This window comes from Symphalangus syndactylus, chromosome 16, assembly GCF_028878055.3.
Source record: "Symphalangus syndactylus isolate Jambi chromosome 16, NHGRI_mSymSyn1-v2.1_pri, whole genome shotgun sequence".
NCBI lineage: Eukaryota > Metazoa > Chordata > Mammalia > Primates > Hylobatidae > Symphalangus > Symphalangus syndactylus.
Window position 1 is genome coordinate 39,462,549 of NC_072438.2, and position 26,200 is coordinate 39,488,748.

At 37.0% G+C, this 26,200-nt stretch overlaps 2 long non-coding RNA genes across 2 annotated transcripts in view; both read left to right on the forward strand.

Moving 5' to 3' along the window:
- LOC129464675 (uncharacterized) overlaps positions 1 to 22,587 on the forward strand; it is a 131,773-nt gene extending 109,186 nt beyond the window's left edge. The window contains exon 4 of the long non-coding RNA XR_008651660.2: positions 22,426 to 22,587. This is a non-coding gene — a long non-coding RNA (uncharacterized lncRNA). The remainder of the gene's footprint in view (positions 1 to 22,425) is intronic.
- The window catches only part of LOC129464674 (uncharacterized), a 31,742-nt gene continuing 28,127 nt past the window's right edge, over positions 22,586 to 26,200 (forward strand). Inside the window, exon 1 of the long non-coding RNA XR_008651659.2 lies at positions 22,586 to 22,689. This is a non-coding gene — a long non-coding RNA (uncharacterized lncRNA). The remainder of the gene's footprint in view (positions 22,690 to 26,200) is intronic.

Consider the following 26,200-nt stretch of genomic DNA (forward strand, 5'->3'; position numbering starts at 1 on the left):
AGCAATTTCAGTTTAAACCTGCTCAAATTTGGGGAACTCAATGAATATCAGTGTTCTTAACTTGTTTAAAGAGAATAAAAACTATTAGCTATATCTGATAGGATTTTCTTACATGATTTAAAGAAAAAATTATAATAAAAAGCTAAATTTGTTATGAAAAAACATCACATAGTTTCGAGGTAAGTACTCAAATACTTCAGTGTTTCAGGAATTACTATTTCTTTCAATTGCTAATATATCTCCAATGTATAGATAATTCTCATTTCTTTTTATTGGTGCTTAGTATTTTCTTTCATGAAAGTAATATTTTTTACATTTAGGAAGTTTTGATGAAAGACCAGCAGTCTTACACGATTAAAGCTGAAAAAGCCAACGTATTTTGGATTTGGGTTCCCAGCACTAGAATGCTCATTCTAGGGAAGGAGAGGCATTAGCTACATCCAGTGTCCAAAGGCAGCAATGACAATATGACTCCATAGAAAGCCTGATACATAGTTTGTTTTCATTCTGGTTGTTAGCCATCATGATTGCTAGCAATTTTCTGAGTGTAATTCACCAGACTTACTGATCATTTTCATAGCTATTCCTTTCTTGGCTTAAAAATTACTTTAAAACTAATAACGCTTCCTGATGCACAATTTGTGTTTGATGATTATAAATGCCTTCATAGTATAGAAAGAAAAGAAGTGTTCCTAGAGGTTAGATAATTTGGTATCAAGTCCAAAGTGTATTATTAACTTGACCCATGACCTTGAGAAGACCCCTGGACTCTTTTATTTATAATATGTGAAAAAAAAGAATTGCCTAGAATACATCACTGATGAGTATGCTTCCTTATTAGCCTGACAATTTTCAGTGCAGCTTTAAAATGTGTACTACCAATCTTACTTTATACTCTATAGTCTCCTGAGAAAATGGCAGGTAACTTTAAAAAAGCAAAATGAAATTTATTGTAAGAAATAAAAAAAAGCAAAAGACTTATTACAGTAAGTTATTTTTAAAAAAGGTCTGGCTTGAGAAGGGTGGAGTGGGGAGGGAGAAGTAAAGAGAGGGGGCAGTAGAGATTCCCTCAAATACATTAGTATGGCTATTCTTAGGATACCTAAATATCACAGCTCTGCACTCCAGCTGTAATAATGGAAGCTAGTTTGGAAATTTACATAAAATTAATTTTTCTGTCTGTAGTGCCCTGAATCAGTCATCTGGATATCTAAAATGGGTCATTTACTGTCATGACAACAAAAGCCACAATTTTGTTTTTTGCTATTCTGATACTAGCACATGTAATAATCAAAAGTTATTGATATCTTACTCTTGCTTATTGCCACAGTGCAATGTGCATGAAATGACATAAAGTTATATGTAAAAAATAACACAAAGCTTTGAGAAAATAAATCTATTTCAAAAATCTCTCACCTAGGTTTGGTTAGCCTAAGAGCAATGGCACTTCGGACCAACAGAGAGATTTTACAGTAACAGAGAGAGCAAGAAATAGAAAGCTCCCTGTCTTCTCTGTACATTCAGGGCAGAACTGGGGAATATTAAGTAAATAATGCACAGAATGAAATTTTAGCATTCCAGTTCCAGTTTTTCTCCTACCTCTCTCTGTGACTTTGGGAAAAGTCATTTTTCCTCTATGAGTGTCTGCTCTTCCAATTGTGAAATGAGAATGGTGATAATGTGTATTTCTAATGCCTGTGTTTACTTTGTTGTTGAAGTGGTATAATGCAAGTGAACACATTTTTGAACTCTAGTGTGCTGTATAAAAAGACGGGCTTCAAAAACTTATAAAGGTGTTTCCTTGCTGCTGTATCTCAACTGTGCCAAGACATTACCATTTAGTGGCTTAAAAAAGCAAAAATGATTGACATTCTACTTTTCAGTGAAGAGGTAATCTAGTTATCAAAATGATTTTGTTTTCTTTCCTAAGAATTTCTTACTCTCTACGAACGTGAGACTGTTTATAGAATATTATTAAATGGTGTAAGGAAGTCTTAGGCCGTAGTAGATTTCCCAGTGGCATGACCTTTCTATATGTTTCTCATGTAGGTAGGGTTCAGTGGACACTCTAAGAACCACAGTGGCAGATATTTAATAAATATTTCAAATTACACAGAATACACTTAAAGTGCCTGGTAATAAAGTGCTTTTAAACACACTGAGAGTTATAGAAAGCCCATTATATTGTTTAAAGAACAAAGAATGCCACAATTAAATTTTAAAATGTCAGAAATCCCTTCAGCAATTATCCCCTAGAAATTTTGTGATAGACATTTTTATTCTGTATCTAAAACCTAAGAAGCTTAATGCCTTATACTCAGATGGAAAAAGTGGAGAAATGCATAGAAATGTAATTCTCAGGCTCTCCTTCCTCCACTGTATGCAAATCCCTTAGTGGTATATAAATGATTTCACAGCCAAGTTTCTCACAGTAAATAATTTACTTTCCCACCATATTCTTTATGGGTGCTATATACACTCTTTAAGAGACAGCAGTAAAATTCAGTAGGTTTCTTTATTTGACCAACTTTGTTCATCCCAGGAAGCAACACATATACTCTTAACTGCTTCTAGAGTAAGTCTCAGTTTTATTGCAAAGTAGAGGAATAAAATTTTCTTTTTAATCAAATCTTAGTGTTAATGAAATTATCATATATATTGTATATGAACCAGTAATTTTCCAAACTTAATAAAACCCATGATAAAACTATAAAGAGTGTGATTTCATTGCGATGATAATCTTGAAGCATTTTTATGGACTCACAATATATTAGAGACATCAGTATGCTCATCAGTTGTCATCATTTTTACTGAAAGATTTGATGAAATGATAATTAATAGAGAGTTCTGATTGATGAATTTGTGAGTAAGCCAGGGTACAACCATAAGAATACAATTTTTATTTAAATGGAATATTCCCAGCACCTCTTAAAATATTACCCATTCCCTTATTTTTTTTCCTGCCTGCTTACCTGAGAATGTAATGAAGAAGGGAACAGGCATTTTATTACCTGAAAGAAAACATCATCAGCCAACTTCAGTCTGATGAGGAAACTTCCATCCAGTTAATGTCAACTTGCTCTTGTATGGCTGCATATCCTCCCGTGTTGCATTATGGAAAGTCCCTAAGTAGGTTTTTTTTTTTTTTTTTTAGAATGAGTAGATTATAAAAGATACACTACATCCCATCAGAGAGTGATGTCAAAGAATGTACAATCTCCATCAGTGCCTGGTCATCCCCAACTCATCTCTACCAAAAAAGAAACCACACATACACACACACACAAACACATGAGCCAAGAATTATAGGAAGTAAAGCACTTTGAAAAATCACAGACTTTTGGTCAGTCATGGTGGCCCACACCTGTAATTTCAGCACTTCAGGAGGTCAAGGCAGGAGAAAAGCTTGAGGACAGGAGTTCGAGACCGGCCTGGTCAGCATAGCAACACACTATCTCTAGAAGAAGTAAAAAATTAGCCAAGCATGGTGACACATGCCTGCAGTCCCAGCTACTCAGGAAGCCGATATGGGATGATCACTTGAGCCCTGGAGTTTGAGGCTGCAGTAAGCTATGCTCATGCCACTGCACTCCAACCTGGGTAACAGAGTAAGATCCTGTAAAAAAAAAAAAAAAAAAAAGCCCACAGACTTTGGTGTTAGAAAGCTGTCTTCAAATCCCACTTCTTCACTAACTAATTTTGTATTAATAGCTTTGAGCAAGTTACTTAATTTTTCTGTATATCACATCTTTTTAGTAGTGGTTAAGTGAGACAGCATATATAACGAGTTTTGTAGTTTCTCTATGCAAAATGATAACTTTCCTCAAGTACTGATTGGAAATTTTTGGTAGCCCACGGAATTCTTGGTCCATATTTTCCTCCAGGCATTTGTGCAGTAACCAGCCCCTCAGCTGTGCCATGTGTTTTTCACTTTCTGTCTTGGAGGTTCTCTAACTCTATTGAGGTTTACACATAAGGAAACCCACTTATGAATGACAGAATGACCTGGGAGTATGAGGTAGTTAACATGCTATGGAGTAACTATTGAATTATGAGAATGTGATGGTTGGTGAAAAACCTCCCTTCTTTTTTTCCTTCCTTCCTTTTTCCTTCCCCATTCTGCACGTTTCCTTGGTGGACGTTCCTGGTGGGATCAAGCCTCAGTTGCCCTCAGTGCATCAACTAAATAATTCTGTAATAAAGCCACTGTAATGTCTTTTTCTGCTTCCTGTCTGGCTTTCTCCCATTTATCTCCTGCTCCCTGGAATGATTTTTTCAATTCAATTACGGCATTCATGCTTTTATTTCAGTCTCTATTGGATTGGGGTATACTCTTCACCAAGACAAGATTATCAATGCTCTTAAATTATTTCAAGAAACAATGAATTGGGGCTAATAATAATTGAATAGTATATTAATTGCAAAATTAGTAAACAGTCTTCTACGTCTCTGGTTGCAGGCCCTTCACAATGTGACTTTACAGCACCTCACTTTAAGAGATAAAGTTCACAGAGCTCACTTTGAGAAAAGGACAGTGACAAATGCAATGTTGATGCCAGCATACATTGGAAAAGAACCTTGAAACTGAGGTTTCCTTTCTCTTGCTACTCATGGGAAGCATATAGCTATTATAAGATGAATGAGTCTAGGCTAGCTATCTGGATGATGAGAGGCACTTAGCCAAGCCATCCTTGTCAACCTAGATAACATCAATCAACAACCAGACATGGGAAAAACACTATTCTATACCAGCCTGGCCTGGCCGAGCCATCGGCTGGGCACAGAAATCAGCACAGTTGGTTTAGACCGAAAAAACCTTTGTAGTCTAGCCAGAGAATTTTGAAGGAAATAAGCATTGCTTAAGACCCTCATTTTAGAAGCAGTTTGTATTTCTTTTTATTTTTATTTTTTGTTGACATAGGTTCTCACTGTGTTGCCCAGGCTGGTCCTGAACTCCTGTCCTCAAGCAACCCTCCCATCTCAACCTCCCAAACTGGGAGGCTCCACACCCAGCCAGGGTAGTTAGTTATGCAGCAAAATTTCACTAATACAGAGTGACTACATATTGCTTACTATCGCTTTTTTTTTTCACATCAAGTAAGACTCTGGGACTCTACTTACTCTTTTGAAAATATGACTATTTAAATTTTATTGTACTTGACAAGTCAAGCTGCATTATGCTTTCTATAACTTTTCCTTTTTTCTGTTAATGTTCAATCTTAACTACTATAGATTATTTTTATAGCTCTCCAATTGTACATGTCTTCTAAGGTGTACCCTTTTGTAATATCCTCCCTTATTTTATATGGATATATGATATTTATGCTATATCCTCACTTATCATTCCCACTCTGGGGAATGACAGCTGTCTACCATGTCATAAAGGCACACAAGCAGACTCAGGAGAGGCCCATGTGGTGCGGAACTAAGGTCTCCTGCCAATAGTTTCTATTGAAAAACTGAGCCCTTCTATTACTATGCTGAATAAATTTGGAAGTGGATTCTCCCCAAGTTGAACCTTCTGATGATGCCTCTAGACTATAACTTCATGACAGACCCTAATTCAGAACCACCCAGCTATGCTGCTCCTCAGTTGTGAGGTGATCGTTGTTTTCTGTTTCCATCTGCTAAGTTCTGAGGGGTAATTTGTTCTATTGCAATAGGTAACTAAAGCAAGGCTCAACAGAGATGGTCCATATAATGTAGATAAGGTACTTGCCCTAGATCTCCTTATGAATCTTAATTTGTACAATTAATTTTCATTCCTGGGCTTTTTCAGAACCTGCTGTCTATGGCAAGGGAAATCAGGCTCAAAAATCTAATGAAATAACTAATCATCAGTGTACGCACTCATCTGAATTGCAAGATAATCCTTAATATCAGGATGGTGTTTTTGTATAACTCATTTTTTTAAAATCAGGGGAGTAAAGTATTTGTTGAAGATATTAATAGGATATCAGCAGGCAGTTGCAGGGATCTGCTCACAGCCTTTTGGGACTTACACCTGTAAGCAAAACACGTTGGCTCTATTTTTAAACACACATGAATGTATGTGCCTGAGCACATGCACACACACAACACACTGTAAATCTTTGGTACATACTGTCAAATCAGGGGACTTATCTTTTTTTATGTATCTCATTTTTTTTTAACAAATTGTCTACGTCTTGGCTTGCTTCCAATTTTGATACATCATCTGAGCCTACTATTTCTGGAAAACTCTCCCTACCATAGAGTTTCACCAATATTTACAATGTAGAAATCAGATGTGTCCTGAATCTCATTCTCCACCCATCCTAGCCTTTGCTATCTAAAGTTATAGCCAACTAATTTTCATTCATCTATTTATCCATACAACTATTCTTACATTTATTCTTGAGGCATATATCCTGTAATTTATTGGTGAGTGAAGTATTTCTAGAAAAGCATTTCTCCTGGAATATTGGATTTTCTTGTATATCCATATTTTTATAGAGACCTTCTTAGTGGTAGTTCTATAATCCAAAGCAATTATTTTCAACAGCAGAAAAATCAAGATTTCTCTTTCAGGGAAAGCAAAGAGTGACGAGAAAATATTTCACAACAGACAGATATTTCATATTCCTGAAAGAAAAAGAGGTCAATACACGCTCAGAGTGAGAAGATGAGTTCGGCAAATGAGATAGTTTGAAACACGTGTCCCAGTCCCTGTAGGAATCTGTCTACATGCTGATAAAGCCATTATTTCAGGAATTCTGCTTCATGAAATTGAAAAAAAAAAAATAAAATGCCTCCTGTTAATGGAGATGCCAAGGGTGGGTGACATTTTTGGGTTTGTGGCCCCACACTCTAAATGATGTGAAAATGCATGATCCTTGCTGACAGCACTGCTGAGCTGTTTGCTCCATTCCACAGGCAACCAGGCTGATGTATTCTGCTCACACAGGGAGAGCTCACAAAAATATCTACGACACCTTTAAATATCAAATGGAAAGCTTAAAATATAAACTTTTGAATGCTGTTTCATTTATGTCTACCTTTGTCTTGTCTTCCACTCTCCCCAAGAATGTACCCCAGGCAGATTAAATCTCAAAGATAAAGAATTCATTTCCAGAATATGTTTCCTTGGTACATTAAAAACAGCTTTTAAGATTCTATTTTCTGGTTACATGTTATTTTCCCTTATCATCCAACAACTGTAATATTACGAAAATTTATTGTGTAGCCTAGGGCCTCAGAAACATAGGACCAATATGCCATATGACTACAGATTCGGGGATGCTGTTTGCAGCTGCCAAATTATGTTCATTGGGATATAGTTTATTACTTTAACCCTGTGAAGTACCAAAAATTAAATATACATGTTTTACTGGAAACCCAGTGAAGCACCCATACTCTGAACAAGAAGAGGAATTATGTTTGTGTATAAATTATATTTTGATAACTAGAAGCATCTCTTTTTCTGGAGTTTCTCTTGCCTACTGCAAGCAGAATTATTCTCTCATCCGTGTTCTTATAATACTTTACACAAAACCCCATGAGAATGTACATTATAATATTGATAGCTTTTATGTAGCTTCTTCCCCAAGACAGTGACAAACTGCAAGGATTTGTCTTCATTATTTTATTCCCCAAACATATCTAATTCCTCAAGAATTTATTAGACACTCCAAAATATCTTTAAAAAGGTTAACTGCTGCTTTAATTTTAATTTAGGAGTGTAAGACAAAACATCTAAACATTGGATTTGTCAATGAGTGGCTATTTTCTACTTTTACTAATTTTGTGAGTGGTCCCAATTGTACAGTGTCGGAGCAGGATCAGGCAAAGAGTAAAATGGGAACATATCAGGAAATTGTAACAGAAGGATGAGGGTGCCATGGGCCTGGGTCAAGCACGAGAGCACACGAGATGCCTTGTAGCAAGATGTGCAAACGTATCCATAGGGCCTGGCGATTGACATCATTATGTACTTGGCTCTCAACAGGGGCTACTCCAGACTCAGGAAACAGATCTGAAAAATACACTCTCCTCAGATTACATGTTCACATTTGGCTGTGGCTCCAGCCACTTGGGCTCCTTGTTTCTGCCTGTGTTCTCGCCCTGGTTTTCAGCCTTCCTAGAATGATGGCAGTTCCTGTCAATCCCTTAAATAAATGCGTTCTCTATTTAAGTCAGCTAGATTTGGTATATGCTGCTTGAAGCTAAGAACCTTGCCTGAGGTAGTTATGATGACAAGTGTTTAGGCAGAACCAAACTGTTTCATTTACTAGACCTGAGGTGCAATGTAAGGACTCTTCACAAGAAACAAGATACGAACTTTGTTGATTCATTAGTGTATCATATATACCTAGCAAAATGCATCCCAGCACATTTGTTGATAGAAAGACATTTTTTGTATAAGTAAGTGTTTGGGTGAAGGAATGAACATATGAACTGCCAGAGAGAAAAGCAAAAGTGTATTCTGTGCCACTTAACTAACTCAAATTATAGTTAAATCTTCCTTAAATTTTCATATAACTCCACACAGTATATAAAGCAATGAAGAAATATTCAGGGGCTTTTTAGACAGGGAAGATTTAGTTTACTAATTAACTGAATCCAGTGTATTTACATGCTCTTGGGCAATAAAAAACTGAAGGCTGTTATTTGCCAGACTAGATAAAGTGTAATTTTATTTTATTTTTTTTCAGATTGAAACTAGAGCTCAGGTCTGTGAAATATAGCAACTTATTAACAATTACAAGAAAATAAATGCTTTCTTTGGCAGAAAGTGTTTTCAATTTGTACAGAATACTCTCATTCTTGAAATTACTTAGGCTCTCAGTACCCCTTCCAATTCAACATTGACAACTTTTTCAAGACCAGTGAAGGGTCTGAGATTTTCCTTTGGTGCCAAACTCACCACTAAGCCTACCACGGTTTCATATCCCCCAAAAGTTCAATTTCAACACATTTTTCTAATCACACATTTTTTACTTCCTATTGGGTATTTTCTACTTGGATATTTTCAGACTAGATTAAATTAAACACAATTCAAATCAGCCTAATTCTTCCAGCTGTATAACAAGTCCTTCTGAGTTAGTTGTTTCTCCTTACAGGGCCATAATCTCCATGGTTATTTAAGCTCAGGACACTGGAAATACACTGGATGTATTTATCTTCTTTGCTCTTATGTAATCAATGGATTCTCCCTGTGCAACACATCTCTGACCATGATCCATGGTGATGATTTCACTCTAGCAAGTTCATTATAAAATTTCCCCAAATTTTGCTTTCACTATACATGTTTCCTATTTAATTGGCTTCATGAATTCTTCAGAATGAAATATGGTTTCTGTAACGCACTTAAAGCTCTCTTTACTATTCATTCCCATCATCTCTTATAATATACCATAAACATGCTCATTTTATGTATCTGGAATAAAATACTGATCTTGTGTTTTGGTTGTTTCAATGCCTGCACCACTTTGATTACGCAAACACAGCTCAATGTCTCATTCTGTGGTCTCATATATCTTTGGGGAGACAATTCTCTATGGGAGACAAGGTTTATGCATATTTTGAATCAGCTGCTATTCTAGGCTCTCTCTTCAAAGATGTTTGTACAGCAAACTGTCTTATAAGATAGAAAAAGTGTCTCTTTCCAGAGCAGAGATATTTGTTCCCTAACCTGTTCCATTTCAAGGCAAATGGTGAGCAGTCTGGTAGCAGGCCTTTTAAAGAACTGGACCTTCCTAAACTTGGGATTACTCATTTGTGACACAAATCCACTGTGTATACTGTAATGACCTGGGTCACTCCAGATCACCCATATAGGATTTGAAAGCAAGGGTTAATTGATGTGAAGGTCCATCTCATGCTGCCTCTTATTCTATAAATAGCAATGACATTTGTCTCTGACACAAGAGTCTCGTGTCTTGTACCACGATCTGTGAAACTGTGGCAGGAAACTTCTCGGTTTGCAAGGGGAGTAAAATCTCAGGCCCTTCACAGTTCTTGGCACTACCTACAATGATGGTCACATATGTTATTAATTGAAACCTACACTTATTTTGTAATTCTATATATTTATTTCTCGCATAAATTTTAACTTTCTTAAAAGTAGGAGATATAGCATATATTAACCACTCAGCAAACAATATAGGAATTCAAATTATTTCTTTCTTATAGTTTTGTTTGGTTCTTCCACCCCCTGCCCCCACTAGAGTGTAATATCTGTGAAAACAGGGACTTGTCTTATTTAGCTGTTCAAGACTAGTACCTGTAAAAAGTGTCTGGGAAATGCTATATACTTTCAACGTATATAATAAATGACAGATCAGACATTCCAACTTTCTGAACTTGCCTGAAAAAAGACTAGCTTTTCTAGCCTAACAAATTAAAAAGTAAAATTACTGGTAGAAAGGATTTTGAGGGAGACCTGATTTGATTATTTGAAGAAAATATTTTGTGTGGAATACAGAATGCCTTCACCTTCTGGAAATGGTTGACTAAGATCTGCTATAAGCAGGAGGACTATTCCAGGAGGAGAATTTTTAAAAGTAGGCTTGAATAAAGAATATCTTGTATCCATGTAGACAAAATCTAATAGAAGTGCAGGCATCCATGTAACAGAAACAGCCTGTGGTTCTCCAACATCCATTCTTCCTTAATAGGCAACTTCCAGCATTTAACTAGGCACATAGTCTCTCAGAATAAAGACTACATTACCCAGTACACCTTGCAACAAAGTATTACTTGTTACTAAGTTGAGGTCAGTGTGATAATATTGCATTGGATTCTAATTAGTGTCCTAAAGTCATGCCTTTCCTTGTGTCCTTCCTTCTTCTTGTTTGCTTGAATGCCGATGTTGCAGTTTTAGCCAAAACAAATATTTGGATTGTGTGATCTTGGACAATAAAGTTGGCCCTTGAACAACATAGGGGTAAGGGGTGCCTACCTCCTATGCATTTGAAAATCTACATATCATATTTGACCCTGAAAATCTTAACTACTCATAGCCTACTGTTGACTAGAAGGCTTTTCGATAAGAAAAAGTCAATTAACACGTTTTGTGTGTTGTATTTATTAAATACTGTATTCTTATAATAAAGTGAGCTAGAGAAAACAAAATATTATTAAGACAATCATAAGGAAAAGAAAATATACTTACTATTCATTAAGTGGAAGTTGATTATCATAAAGGTCTTCCTCCTCATCATCTTCATGTTGATGGAGGTGGCTGGGATGGCCGTCAGATGGCTGAGAAAGAGGAGGAAGAGGGCTTGGTCTTGTCACAGCAGTGGCAGAGGAGAAGGAGGTGAAGGAAGTGAAAGAGAAAGCAGGACACGTGTGCATACTCAGTGTAGATTTATGGAAATACATTGCAATTTCTGCCTGACATTTTTTTCTTTTTTATTTCTCTAACAATATTTCTATATGATACCAGTCCTTCCTCCACAATTTCCTTCAGTTTCAGTGCCCATATAATACAAAAGTCCATATCCTAAAAAAAGGCAAAAGCAGTCTTGAATAATCAGAACCCTCTGATAGATTATGTAATTGTCAGTTTGTGTTTTGGTACTGCTAATTCTATATCTTTTTCCTCACCATCTGACACTAGTCTGAAAGCACTCATCTCTATCAGTAAGGAAGAGAAGTGAGCACCAGAATTAAATTAAATTAAATTAATTTATGTATTTATTTTGTATGCTGTCTTCTAGCTCTTGAATTTCCCCAAGATTCATATCTTGAAACGTTTTATCCCCTACTTTGTTTTCCCATATCCAGCATCTCTTTCATGATTTTCTTAATTGTCTCTGTTGACAATCCTGTGAGTCATGCACAACACCTGGACAGTTTTCTCCAGCAAGAATTTATTGTTTTAGGCTTTATGGCTTTCACAGCTTTTTCTATAAGAAGGACAACATCTTCAATAGTGTAATCCTTCCAGACTTTTATGATGTTCTCTCTTTCAAGGTTCTCTTCCATAGTGATGACAACTGTTTCCATAGAGTACCATGTATAATGAACCGTAAAGGTCCTTATGACTTTTAATTAGAGGCTGAATTAAAGCCATTGTGTTTCATGGCAAATAGACTACTTTAACACTTTTGATATTGAACTCAATGGGGTTCTCAGTGGCCAAAATCATGGTATAATGTCAAAAAAACTTTAAAAGGCATTTCCTTACTGGCAGGGTACTTCCTGATTTCAGGGACAAAACATCAATGGGAGCCTATCCAGAAAAAGTGTTATTGTTGTCCAGGTCTGCTTGTAGTACAAACAAATGACTGGAAGCTGGTGTGTATATTTTTTTCCTTTAGGGCTTGGGATTTAGTAGCTTTATAGATGAGGGCAGTCCTAATTATAAACCTGACTATACGTGCACAAAACAGCAGAGTTAGCCTATCCCTTTCTGCCTTAAATTCTGGTGCTCACTTATCTTCCTTACTAATGAATGTTTTTTGTGCCTTCCCCCCACTCCACACCCAGAACAGGTCACTTTCTTCTGCATTAAAAACCTGTTCAGGCAGATATCCTTCTCTTCGGTGATTTTCTTATTTGCTGACTCTTGGTCAGCAGAAGCTGCTGCACTTATCTTGACATTATTTAGCCTAATCTTTTTCTAAACTTATCAAACCATCCTTTGCTGACATTAAATTCTCCACCTTCCTTTTTGCTTTAAGTTGTCATATAATGACTTTACTTTTTCTCAAATCATATTAGAGTAAAATAGTTACATCTTTCTTATAGCAATCCTTCACCCACATGAAAGCTGCATTTTCAATACAAAATGTAAAGGTATTTCACAAAATGTGCAAGGTTTTCACACATGCTAGTGTAGCTGTAGAACAGTCTTCATAAATTTACTTTTCCATTTTACAATGGTCTTCATGCTGGATTCATTGATCTTGAAATTGTGGGCAACCTCAGCTGAGGATCTCAATCTGTGGTACATATAAAGCAGTTCAAATTTTTCTTGTTCTGTCATGACTTTAATTCTTGGGAGCACTTTCAGCATTACTAGTGGCACTTCATATGGGCCCCATGGTATTACTCAAGGTTTAAAGTATTGTACTAAATACAATGAAAAATACACAAGAACCATGGGATATCACTTTTCATTGCTACGAACAATTTACTGAAGAGATGAACGGCTCACACAGAGATGATGAACATCACATGGCAGGCGTTTTAAGCACATTTAACACTTGAACTTACCACAGTAGCAATAGGAGGTGGCTACGAATTTATTATAGTACAACAGTACACACTAAAGTTAATTTTATGTATGTATGTTTTACGCATCTTTACGTTAGTTTACATTTCTCTTTACTGCAAATGACGCCATGTATGGTCTGTAAGTGTGTGCATAATTTTGATAATTGTAACTTTTTATAATAGATTTGTGTATATTTCATGGTAGCAAATTTGTGTAAATTTCATGGTAGCAAATGATAAAATCAATTATTATCTGGACATACTTTATGCATTCATGACATACATAACTTTTGGTAAGTTTTCTTTTCAAATTGTCACAAATGCTCCCCCACATTTTCCAATATACTTATTTTTAATAATGTATTTGTGGGTAGACTGACACATTTCAAACCCATGATGTTCAAGGGTCAACTGTATATGTGTTATCTGTGTCTCAGTAACTCCATATGTAACATTGGAATAGTATTCTGATTATTTTGAGTGTTAAGCGAGCTATAAGTAAAGCTGTTTACTATGTTCATGGCCCATAGGAAATAGTAAAAACATATTTGCTATTACTATTATTAAAATTATGTTTTTGAAAGGTAATAGAGCAAACAGTATAGAAAGGGCCTGGCCTTCTAGGAGCTGCAATTTTAGCCCTAAATTTTCTTTTTCTATATTAAATTTCTATGAATGAGAAGAAAAAACAAACACTTCTATTTTGTGTAACCTATTATTACTAGCTACTATTAGTTTAGTTTTTTGTTTGGTTTTGTTATGTTTTCATTGTTGGTCATTCTCAAAGTAAAGTTAATTGCTTAATTTGGCTAATGTAAATTTAAGAATGGTTATTAAATTTCCAACAAATAAGAATCAATAAAACAAGAAGAAAAGATTCAAAAATTGAAGCTCATAGTAATGGTTATAAATTATTCAGCATTTTCTATGTAAAGACATTTTTGAAATCCCCAGAATATGCCAATTTTATAAGGTAAATCTATTTTTAAGTGACGAACATAACATTCAGACTTAGAAAGATAAAGTAATTACACCAATGAAGCAAGCTAATAGGAAACAAAGCTGTATATTCAATCAACATACATCACCATAGTTTAAACTCTGCCTCTTATTGACAGGTGTTCTGGCATATTTCAGATAGGTGGAGTGTGGTCAGAATATTTTTTACAAATGTAGCCTCAAGGAAGCAACAAAGCCATCTCTGCAAAAACAAAAACACAACTGGTTATTCCTCTCTAGAGCTTATTGCCCGGAGCAGCTATTAGTGCTGTTGTTTTGGACATTTTTGGTGAGTTGTGCAATCACATTGTAAGTTATTGTTGTGCGAGCAGTCTTAGCCGCTGAGGTTTCATTGCAGGTGGTTATGCTGTATTCTATGGCAACACAGTGGAGTAAATCCTCTTTCCCATGGCTCCTTTCTCATTTACTGAAATGATGCCCAGAGTTATTTTCCCGTAGATAGATCACTTTCAGACATGGGGAATAGAACAATGGATGAGCTGCATTGTTGTTTGTTTGTTTGTGTGTTTCAGAATCTTCGGTTTTCTTTTTGCTACCTTACTAATTTTTAAGATTTAAAAAAAAAAAATTCCTTAAGATCCTTGGTTTTACATATATGTATAATATATATATATGCAATAAAATATATGTATATTTCCAGTTATATGAGGAGACAAAAAAATGTGAGGAACTTAGCCAAATTCATCAAAAGGCAATCAACTAACATTGTTTAAAGATCCAATTCTATGCAATTCAACAGCACAATAGGCATGTAACCAACTTGACTGGATGCTGCTCTCAAGGACAGGGAAGATAAGCTGCTACCCAGGGCTTCTCTGTGGGGAGTGCTGAAAGAGAATCACACAACCATAAGCCCTTCAAATGAATGTAAGAGATAGGCTCCTCTCTTCCCATAGAGAACTATTCGGAAAATAAATTACTTATCTTTGATAATTCAATGTTCAATTTGCCTCTGGTGCCCTTTTAGGAGGTGAGAGGCAGAAAAAGGTGAAGCAGTTACCTTGTAAGAACCTATCTTGCATCCTTGTGCACAGTGATGTTCGGGAGTTAAGCCAGAGAGGTTGCAGGACAAGAGAGGAGTAAGTTATTTTTATACGCATGTGTGAGAGGAGAAACCAATAAAGCGTGGATATTATTAAGTCACAAATGATGATGTTCAAATTGAACAGAACACCCTAGTAGTGCCAAAGGGAGAGAATATTAATAAAGAGAAAAATCTAAAATTTATTTTTTTTATAGATCAACGTAACATTTACTTTAAATGTCTATTGTACTCTGGGTCTGTTATTTGTAAAATATGCTGATTATGTTTCTGAAATAGACACTTTATTTAACAACATTAATGTACAGACTCATTCATAACTGGAAGTATGTTAAAGCAGCAAAAATAGTAATTGAAATAGCTTTCACCTCTAACGCTCTCAAAACTTTATATTCTTTTCAATTAGTAACTTTTGGCTTCTAGTGAGACAGCAAGAATGAAAGAAAAGTGGATATAGAAAACTATAGAGGAATGGGAGTCTCAAATTTTGCTCCAGAATATTTTTTTTTGAAAGCAAGAGAGTGAAATAGACAAAGCTTTTTCCCACCCCGCATAATTGGAGTTGAAATACTATCTTTCATTTGTAACAAAAAGTAAATATAAATACAGCAGATATTCTCTCACACACTCCACTGACTTCTTCATGTATCTTAAAAATACATGAAAAAGTACTAAGGTTCTATTACTTGGGCATTTTAGTGAAATAAAAGAAACAGAGATGACTTACTTGTCTAATTTTGCTAAAAGATACAGCATCATTAGCACTTCAGACTTTCTTATCTGACTTTCTCCCACGTTTCTCTCTTTCTTTTCTCATTTTCTCCTATCCTCATCCTCACTGGCTTAACTACCAACACACCAATAATTTCAAATAAGAGAAAAAAATAATTCAGAGACTTCTTCTATGGTGCTCATTGCCAGATTATCTAAAATGAAAGAATTATTAAATGAAGATTCTAATTAGGGACACAAAAATGTGAGTATGTTGAAAATAAAATGGTTTTGCTTTCCACAACCTATGTGACAGTAGGGCATTTCACCTTTATGAGCTGCAATTCTCTCATCTGTAGAACGGATATTATCATTTCTAGCTCACGTAGTTTTTAGTAGGTTTAAGCAAGGCAACATTTACGGTGTCAGTTGAAGTTCTTCACACCAATTCTAAGATATTGGGGCTGCATTATTCTCACTATTGTAGATGAAGAAACTGAAGTCTTTGAGAGTTTTCATCACTTGCCTGAGGTCATTTAACATGCAGGAAATCTGACTACTCATTAGAAAAACTATATTACACTGTTCTATAGGACAGCATAATAACATTTCTTCCCAATCATGCTGCTTATCATGTAGTCTGAAGAGTAGTTACTGATGCTATAGTAATTTAAGCCCCATCTTTATGGAAATTTGCTCCTTCGAAATCCTTCAAAGAAACATAAAAATAAAATCCAAGAACTAATATAAAACAATACAAATTTGCTTAAAGACAGGGTTACTATGGCATATGTTCTCTTTGAGAACTTAGACAAATTCATCGTGGAACAGAATGTAAAACAATGTTGGTTTAGTCACCAGCAATCCACTTTTAGCTGGATTACATAATGACTCAAGGGCAACAACATGGTGCTTTATAGTCATAAATTATCAATACTTATGAAAAAATGCCTTAGAGTTCTGTAAGTAAGATCCTTTTGGTCTACTTATTGAGAAATAGTATGACTTAGCTCACAGTACACACATGCATATACCTGTATATTTGTTTTTCGAAGAGCTTATCCATACAATTCATTCATTCAACAAATATTTTTGAATAACACTTTGTATCATGCACTGTAATTGGCAGAAAGAATGGCAGGGTGACAAAGGCACCGAAGATTCTTACACACTTATGAAACTTACATTTATACGTTGGAGACAAGCAATGCCCTATTAAATAAATAAAAAAAAACAGTTACAGATTGTGAAAAGTTCAGTGAAGGAAGTAAAATAATTAATTATGGTAACTGAGTAAACAGGGAAAGTATGGTTTTAGATAGAATGGTCATGAAATGTGTTGCGCATTTTAGAGGTGCTATGTAAGATACCTGAAGGATGAGAAGGAGCCAGGTAGGTGAAGAACTAGAGTATGATTAAAACAGAGGAGATAGAGAGTTCAGAGCCTCTGGTGAAGGAAGTGAATTCTCATGCTCTGGGAACACAGGGAGACCTACGTGCCTGGACAAGAGTGAGCAATTCGGAGAGTGATTTGAGATGATGTTGGAGAAATTTACAAGACCACAGTTTCTTTAGGCAGTTCAGGCTGCTACAACAAAAATAGCTTCGACTGGGTTGCTTAAACAGCAGAAATTTATTTCTCATAGTTCTAGAGGCTGGATCATGCAGGATCGGGGTGCCAGCAATGGTCAGGTTCTGGTAAAGGCTCTCTTTTTGGCTTGCAGATGGCCACCTTCATGTTGTGTACACACCTGGTGGAAACAGAAGGGAGCATGTTCTCTTTCTTTTATTATAAAGGCACTAATCTCATAATGAGGGCTCCTCCTTCATGATTCCATCTAAACCTAATTACCTCCCCAAAACACAACCTCCAAATACCAACTCACTGAAAATTAGGACATCAACATATGAATTTGGAAGGGGGCACAAAGATTCAGTTCACACCAATAATCATGCAGGAATCTCAGACCATGATATGGAAATGGTATTAGAGTCTCAAGAAATATAATACACCAAGAAACACAATTAATCTAAACATGTAGTCTAATAGAATATATATGTAATAGACACAAATTTTCATTATTTCAATAAAATCAGAAACTGAAATGTAGCTTTTTCTTAGTTGATATAGCCAGTGCAATGTTCTGTAAATCCATCATCTTGCTAGATAGTGAAGAAAGTCAGGGTTATAGAATTGCTGTGGTAGTGGTAGAAACTTCATCCTTTACAAACTCAGTCTTCTTGACAAGAATTAAGTATGGTAGACTAGCAACTTTTACTCAGATTGGTTGCTTTTTTCTTTTTCTTCCATTGTAATAGAATTATGTGGTAATATGGCAACGTACCTTAGAAGCTAGATTCCACAGCCTGCTTGCATCTCATATTTCCTCATGTGGCATGCATAAAATGATGCGTGCAACTTACATATCACTTTTTTTTTAAGGGAAATTGTTGGACTTCAAATCCGTCTTTCCCCTTCTTTTGAGCTAAAAAGCATAATGCTTTGAAACCTTGTTTCAAATATGTAGATAAAGATGATATCCTGACAGTTTAGGGAATTGAGGAGCCTAAAGATGGAAGAACCAGGGGCCTGAATGACCCTATAGAACACATCTTCCCCACTAGTCGAGATAACTCACTTCTGCAGTGTTACAAGAACACAGGTTAATGAACAAAATATAGGCCTATATTTCATGTAGGGGTAAATGGGACTTCATGTCCTGGGGAAAATGAAAGCTGAAGTATGGATGAATAATTCTTAGTTATAGCAGGGGTCTCCAACCCTTGGGCCATAAAGTTGTACCAATCCACGGCATGTTAGAAACCAGGCCACACACCAGGAGGTAAGCAATGGGCCATTAAGGGAAGCTTCATCTGTATTTACGGCCAATTCCCATTGGCTGCATTACCACCTGAGTTCTGTCTCCTTTCAGATCAGCAGTGGCATTAGATTCTCATAAGAGTACGAGCCCTACTGTATACTGCTCATGTGAGGGATCTAGGTTGTCCACTCCTTATGAGAATCTGCTGCTTGATGATCTGAGGTGGAGCTGAGGCGGTGATGCTCATGTTGGGTGGTGGCTGCAAATACAGATTAACATTGGCAGAGAGGTTTGACTGTACAGAGACCATAATAAATCAATTGCTTGCGGACTCATATCAAAATTCTATCATTGAGTTGCAAGTGACAAGCTGCCTCTGGTGGCAGGCTTTAAGTCAGAATTCGACACTTATTTTAGTCTGCACATGGTCCACCCATTATTTTATTTACCACTTTCACCTGTGCCTCATTCCTGCACTGTGCACTTGTCTCAGTCACAGAATTGGTAAGCCCTCAAGCTAACCCTAGCCAGAATAAGTAAAAAACAAATGTTACCGGAGAGCTTCTTTGAAAAGAGAGAAAAATCCAATGATGAGACAGCAGAGGACTTTAAGAGTGCCAGCAAAAAGATACTCACATTTAAAAGAAAATTCCAAGAGTCCTACTTAAAATATGGGTTATTTGCAAAAGGTGATTCACATTCTCTGCTTCGTATTCTGTGTTGTAACTGGCTATCCAAGGAAGCCATGAAACCTTCAAAATTGCTTTGCCACATGGAGTCTAAGCAGCCTGTATTAAAAGACAGGCCCTTGGAGTTTTTCAAAAGAAAAAAAAAATGTGAACACAAAGAAAAACTGCAGTTATTGAAGACCACCACTTCATCAAATGCATCTGCAGAAAGAGCATCACTCTTAGTGGCTAACCACATTGCTGAAGCTAAGAAGCCCTTTACTATTAGTGAAGAGTTGACCCCGCCTGCTCCTAAGGACGTTTGCCGTGAACTTTTAGGAGTGGCTGAAGTTCAAAAGGTGGCACATGTTCCTCTTTCAGCTAGCACCATAACTAGACAAATTGATGAAATAGCAGAGGAGAATGAGGCACAATTGTTAGGATTAATGAGTCACTGTGGTACGCAATCCAGGTTGATGAGTTTACTGATGTTGACAACAAGGCAACAATGCTTGTTTTTGTGTGATATATTTCTCAGGAGGATGAGGATATGTTATGCACACTTTTGCTGCCAATCACACCACAGCTGCGGAACTATTCAATTATTTGAATGATTACATTATCAGGAAATCTGAATTGGCCATTTTGTGTTGGCATATGCGTGGATGAAGCGGCTGCTATGGATGGCTTTCTGGTTTCATTACTTGCATCAAAGAGGTTGCTTCTGAATGTGAGTCTACACAGTGTGTCATACATAGAGAAATGCTGGCTAGCCAAAAAATTTCACCTGAACTTAATAACGTGTTGCGGGATGTGATTCAAATGATCAACCACATTAAAGTACATGCCCTTACTCACATCTGTTCACACAGCTCTGTGAGGAGATAGATGCAGAGCACACGTCTTCTCTTATAAACAGAATTGAGATGACTTTCTTTTCTTTCTTTTTTTTTTTTTTGTTGAGATGGAGTTTTGCTCCATCACCCAGGCTGGAGTGCAGTAGCACAATCTCTGCTCATTGCAACCTCTGCCTCCCGGTTTCAAGTGATTCTCCCGCCTCAACCTCCCAGTAGCTGGGATTACAGGCATGTGCCACCACACCCAGCTAATTTTTTATTTTTAGTAGAGATGGGTTTCACCATATTGGCCAGGCTGGTCTCGAACTACTGACCTCAGGTGATCCACTGGCTTTGGCCTCCCAAAGTGCTGAGATTACAGGCGGGCCTTCTAAAGGTAGACCACTGGCCAGAATTTTTGAGTTATGAGAGCCACTCCAAAGATTTCTTTTAGAAAAACACTCACCACTGCAGCACATTTCAGTGACACAGAGTGGGCTGCAAAACTTGCTTACCTGTTTGACATATTCACCCTATTCAAGGAACTCAATCTGTCACTTCAGGAGAGAATGACAACTGTGTTCAAGTTGGCAGATAATGTGGCTCCATTCAAAGCCAAGCTGGAATTATCAGGGTGATGAGTGAATATTGGGATTTTTGACATGTATCAAACATTAGCAGAGATTTTCAAAGAGACTGAGCCAGGGCCTTCTTTCTCCCAGCTGGTTCATAGTCACCTATCAACTTTGCCAAAAGACCCCCAAACTGGGAAAGAATGGATCTGTGACTCACATGTGAATAAGCCAGGTGAATCAACTTTGGCCATGCTAGAAGAGGACCAACTGCTTGATATCGCAAATGACAGTGGCCTTAAAAATATATTTGATACAACTTCAGATCTCCATATATTCTGGATTAAAATCAAGGTAGAATATCCTGAGATTGCCACAAAAGCACTGAGGAACCTGCTTCCATTTCCAGCACTCTGTCTTTGTGAAGCAGGATTTTCTGCAGTGACCACAATCGAAGTGAGATACAGAGTAGACTGAACATAAGCAACACATTTTGGGTATAATTTTCTCCCATCACCCCCAGATTGGACTGTCTATTTGCAGGAAAACAAGCTCAGGGCTCCCACTGGTTCTACATCATGCTGAGTTGAATAATTATTTCATTATATATTACAATGTAATAATAATAGAAATAAAGTGCACAAAATATAATGCAGCTCAATCATCCCGAAACCATCCCCTTCACCCCATCCATGGAAAAATTGTCTTCCACAAAGCTTGTCCCTGGTGCCAAAAAGGTTTGAGACTGCTGAGTTAGAGCACAGATGTGTTGCCTCAGTCCTACCTTAGTAGTGCAAATTCTTCAGAGTCAGAGCTTCATTCTGTACTTGGTCCCACCCTTAAGCTGTTCAAGCTACTGGTAATTCTCTCAGCCCTTGTCAAGTAAGTCCCCCAGGCAATGACTCACAGATGAGTTTTGTGTTGGCCACAAAACGTTTGTAATTTCTAGACTTTAACTACACCACATAGTCACTGCAGGAGGCTTGTGAGCAATATCTGAGGCTCCTTCTGTAACTAATCACTTCCTGTTTATTTTGGAGAAGCTATGCATGACAATGGACTCTTCTAAAAGGGCAATTAGTAAATGCCTTTTACTAATTTTACCTTCAATCTCTTGTATAATCTCCCAGTCCTGTGTGTGTATGTGTGTGTGTGTTTTGATAGGCAACCAGAGCGCTCATGTTTGACTACTTTATTCTTTCACTTTTCCTTTCTGTGTTCCAGTCTCTTAGACAGAAATTTTTTTTTTTAATTTTCCTTCTAATTGGGTGGGAGTATTCCTTATATTATTTCTATCGACTTCATGAAGTAGTTTTTGCCCTTGACTTATTGTAGCTATGCTATTGAATGGCTTTAGATGGATCTGGTTTGCTGTAAGAATGGAAAAATATCACCTTAATACTTCATAATATTGTCTCCATGATACATGCTTACATATATGTACAGATAATATGTATGATATTAATTTTTGTTACCCACATTTATCCGAAAATTTTCCTAAAACGAGTAGGTGGATGCTTTTTAAAAATCAACCTTAAGATTGCCATCTTCAGTCTTTTTTTTTTTCAGCCTTTGCCAGAGATTGCTGGGTCTGTCCGCACCCTGGCCGAGCGACGGATGAAAGGAGTACTCAAACACAGGTATCCAGTGAAAGAGCAGTTAAGGGACTGCCCGGCAGTAGGTGGCTGAAGAGTCAGCAGTCTCAATAAGCTGGAGCTCTTTGCTTTTATTCAGTACAGAGGTAATGCCAAAAGCCTGGAACCAACACAACCTGTGGGTAATTAACATTGTTGTTCCCCCTTGTGGCAGCAGTCTCAAATGGGATGATCAAAGGTTGGTTTCTGGACAACGTAAGTAAACAAGCCTATTTAGATAAACTCTCTCATATTTCCTTGTACCTACTCCTCGCCCTCTGCCTCAGGGTAAGAGAAGAGCTGCCTTCAGCTTATTCTCCCCCCAAGCTTTGCAGAGCCTTCTGACATTTCAAAAGGTCTGCTTCTTTCCCTATAGCTTCTTCCATCACACTGACCAATCCCTCACAAGAGATAATGCAAAACTTCAGTTGCTAGCCTGAACATAATTTTGTGCTCTATGGCTATCGAAATATTTAAATGATGGATGAATTCTTGTATGAGTAAATTATCCTTATGTCTAGTAAGGATGACTATTCATTTTAGAGAATCCTAATTATGGAATCTTGACAATAAGACTTTGAATATTTTCTATTTCACATATTAGAGTACTCATATGAATCTTCTTGTTACTTCAGTAAATTTTGTATTCAAGGAGTAATTAGGCTTATTTTTGTAAGGAAGTAAATTCCACCTCAGGAGAACTGTTTAGTGACTTCACTTCCTCTTCTTCAAACTCTCAGAGAAAAATGGAAATGCTTTATGCAAGAGATAAGTCTTCAAAACAACATTTGGTACATTAAAAATTTATTATAGGTGCCAGGATAAATTTGGTGCTACATAACTTTCCTGAACCAATAATGTTTTAAAGACATTTATGATGCATTATCTGAAATACATTTAAAAACTCATTCTGAAAACTACACAATTCAACTTTTTTTTAATGTAAGCATTATAGGATTTTTTTTTATTATTGTACTTTAAGTTGTGGGATACATGTGCAGAATGTGCAGGTTCGTTACATAGGTATATGTGCCATGGTGGATTTGTGAACCCATCAACCTGTCATCCACATTAGGTATTTCTCCTAATGCTATCCCTCCCTCAGCCCAACACTCCCTGACAGGCCCCGGTGTGTGATGTTCCCCGCCCTGTGTCCATGTATTCTCATTGTTCGACTTCCACTGTAAGTAAGAACATGTGGTGTTTGGTTTTCTGTTCTTGTGTTAGTTTGCTGAGAATGGTGGTTTCCAGCGTCATCCATATCCCTGCAAAGGACACGAACTCATCCTTTTTTTTTTTTTTTTTTTTTTTTTTTTTTTGAGATGGAGTCTCGCTCTGTCACCCAGGCTGGAGTGCAGTGGCGCAATCTCTCCCGGGTTCATGCCATTCTCCTGCCTCAGCCTCTCCGAGTAGCTGGGACTACAGGTGCCCACCACTACGCCCGGCTAATTTTTTTTGTATTTTTAGTAGAGACGGGTTTCACTGTGGTCTCGATCTCCTGACCTTGTGATCCACCCACCTCGGCCTCCCAAAGTGCTGGGATTACAAGCGTGAGCCACCGCGCCCGGACAACTCATCCGTTTTTATGGCTGAATAGTATTCCATGGTGTATATGGGTTGGTTCCAAATCTTTGTTGTTGTGAACAGTGCCATAATAAACATAAGTGCATGGGATTTATAATCCTTTGGGTATATACCCAGTAATGGGATTATTGAGTCAAATGGTATTTCTCATTCTAGGTCACTGAGGAATCCCCACACTTTCTTCCACAATGGTTAAACTAATTTACACTCCCACCAACAGTGTAAAAGCGTTCCTATTTCTCCACATCCTCTCCAGCATCTGTTGTTTCCTGACATTATAATCATCACTATTCTAACTGGCATGAGATGGTATGTCATTGTGGATTTGATTTGCATTTCTCTAATGCCCACTGATGTTGAGCTTTTTCTCATATGTTTGTTGGATGCATAAACGTCTTCTTTTGAGAAGTATCTGTTCATATCCATCACCCACATTTTGAAGGCGTTGTTTCTTTTTTTTCTTGTAAATTTAAGTTCTTTGTAGATTCTGGATATTAGCCCTTTTTCAGATGAATAGATTGCAAAAATTTTCTCCCATTCTGTAGGTTGCCTGTTCACGCTGATGATAGTTTCTTTGCTGTGCAGAAGCTCTTTAGTTTAATGAGATCCCATTTGTCAATTTTGGCTTTTGTTACCATTGCTTTTGGTGTTTTAGTTATGAAGTCTTTTTCCATGCTTGTGTCCTGAATTGTACTGCCTAGGTTTTCTTCTAGGGTTTTTCTGGTTTTAGGTCTTATGTTTAAGTCTTTAATCCATCTTGAGGTAATTTTTGTATAAGGTGTAAGGAAGAGATCCAGTTACAGCTTTCTGCATAGGGCTAGCCAATTTTCCCAACACCATTTATTAAATAGGGAATCCTTTCCTCATTGCTTGTTTTTTCAGGTTTGTCAAAGATCAGATGGTTATAGATGCGTGGTGTTATTTCTGAGGCGTCTGTTCTGTTCCATTGGTCTATATATCTGTTTTGGTACCTGTACCATGCTGATTTGGTTACTGTTATTTACCTAGTAGTCATTAAGGACCAGGTTATTCAGTTTCCGTGTAGTTGTGCAGTTTTTTGTGAGTTTCTTAATCCTGAGTTCTAATTTGAAACTGGACCCCTTCCTTACAGCTTGTATAAAAATTAGCTCAAATGTATTAAAGGCTTAAATGTAAACACAAAACTGTAAAAACCCTAGAAAGAAATCTAGGCAATACCATTCCAGACATAGGCATGGGCAGAGGTTTTATGACTAAATCACCAAAAGCAATTGTAACAAAAGCAAAAATTGACAAATGAGATCTAACTAAGAGCTTCCACGCAGCAAAAGAAACTATCATCAGGACAAACAGACAACCTACAGAATGGGAGAAAATTTTTGCAAGCTATCCATCTGACAAAGGTCTAATATTCACAATCTACAAGGAACTCATACAAATTTACATAAAAAATCCCCATCAAAAAGTGGGCAAAGAACACGAACAGACACTTCTCAAAAGAAGACATTCATGAGGCCAACAAACCTATGAAGAAAAGCTCAACATCACTGATCATTAGAGAAGTGCAAATTAAAACCACAATGAGATATCATCTCATAGCAGTCAGAATGGCGATTATTAAGAAGTCAGGAAACAATAGATGCTGGCAACACTGTGTAGAAATAGGAATGCTTTTACACTGTTGGTGGGAATCTAAATTAATTGAACCACTGTGGAAGACAGTGTGGCAATTCCTCAAGGATCTAGAACCAGAAATACCATTAGACCCAGATATCCCATTACTGGGTATATACCTAAAGGAATATAAATCATTCTATTATAAAGATACATGCACCTGTATGTTTATTGCAGCACTATTCATGATAGCAAAGACATGGAATCAATCCAAATGCCCATCAATGATAGACTGGATAAAGACAATGTGGTACATATACAAGATGAACACTATGTAGCCATAGAAAGGACCAAGATCGTGTCCTTCCCAGGGGCATGGATGAGGTTGGAAACCATTATCCTCAGCAAACTAACACAGGAACAGAAAACCAAACACCACATGTTCTCACTCATAAGTGAGAGTTGAACAGTGAGAACACATAGACACAGGGTGGGGAACAACACACACCAGGGCCTCTCAGGGGCAGGGGGAT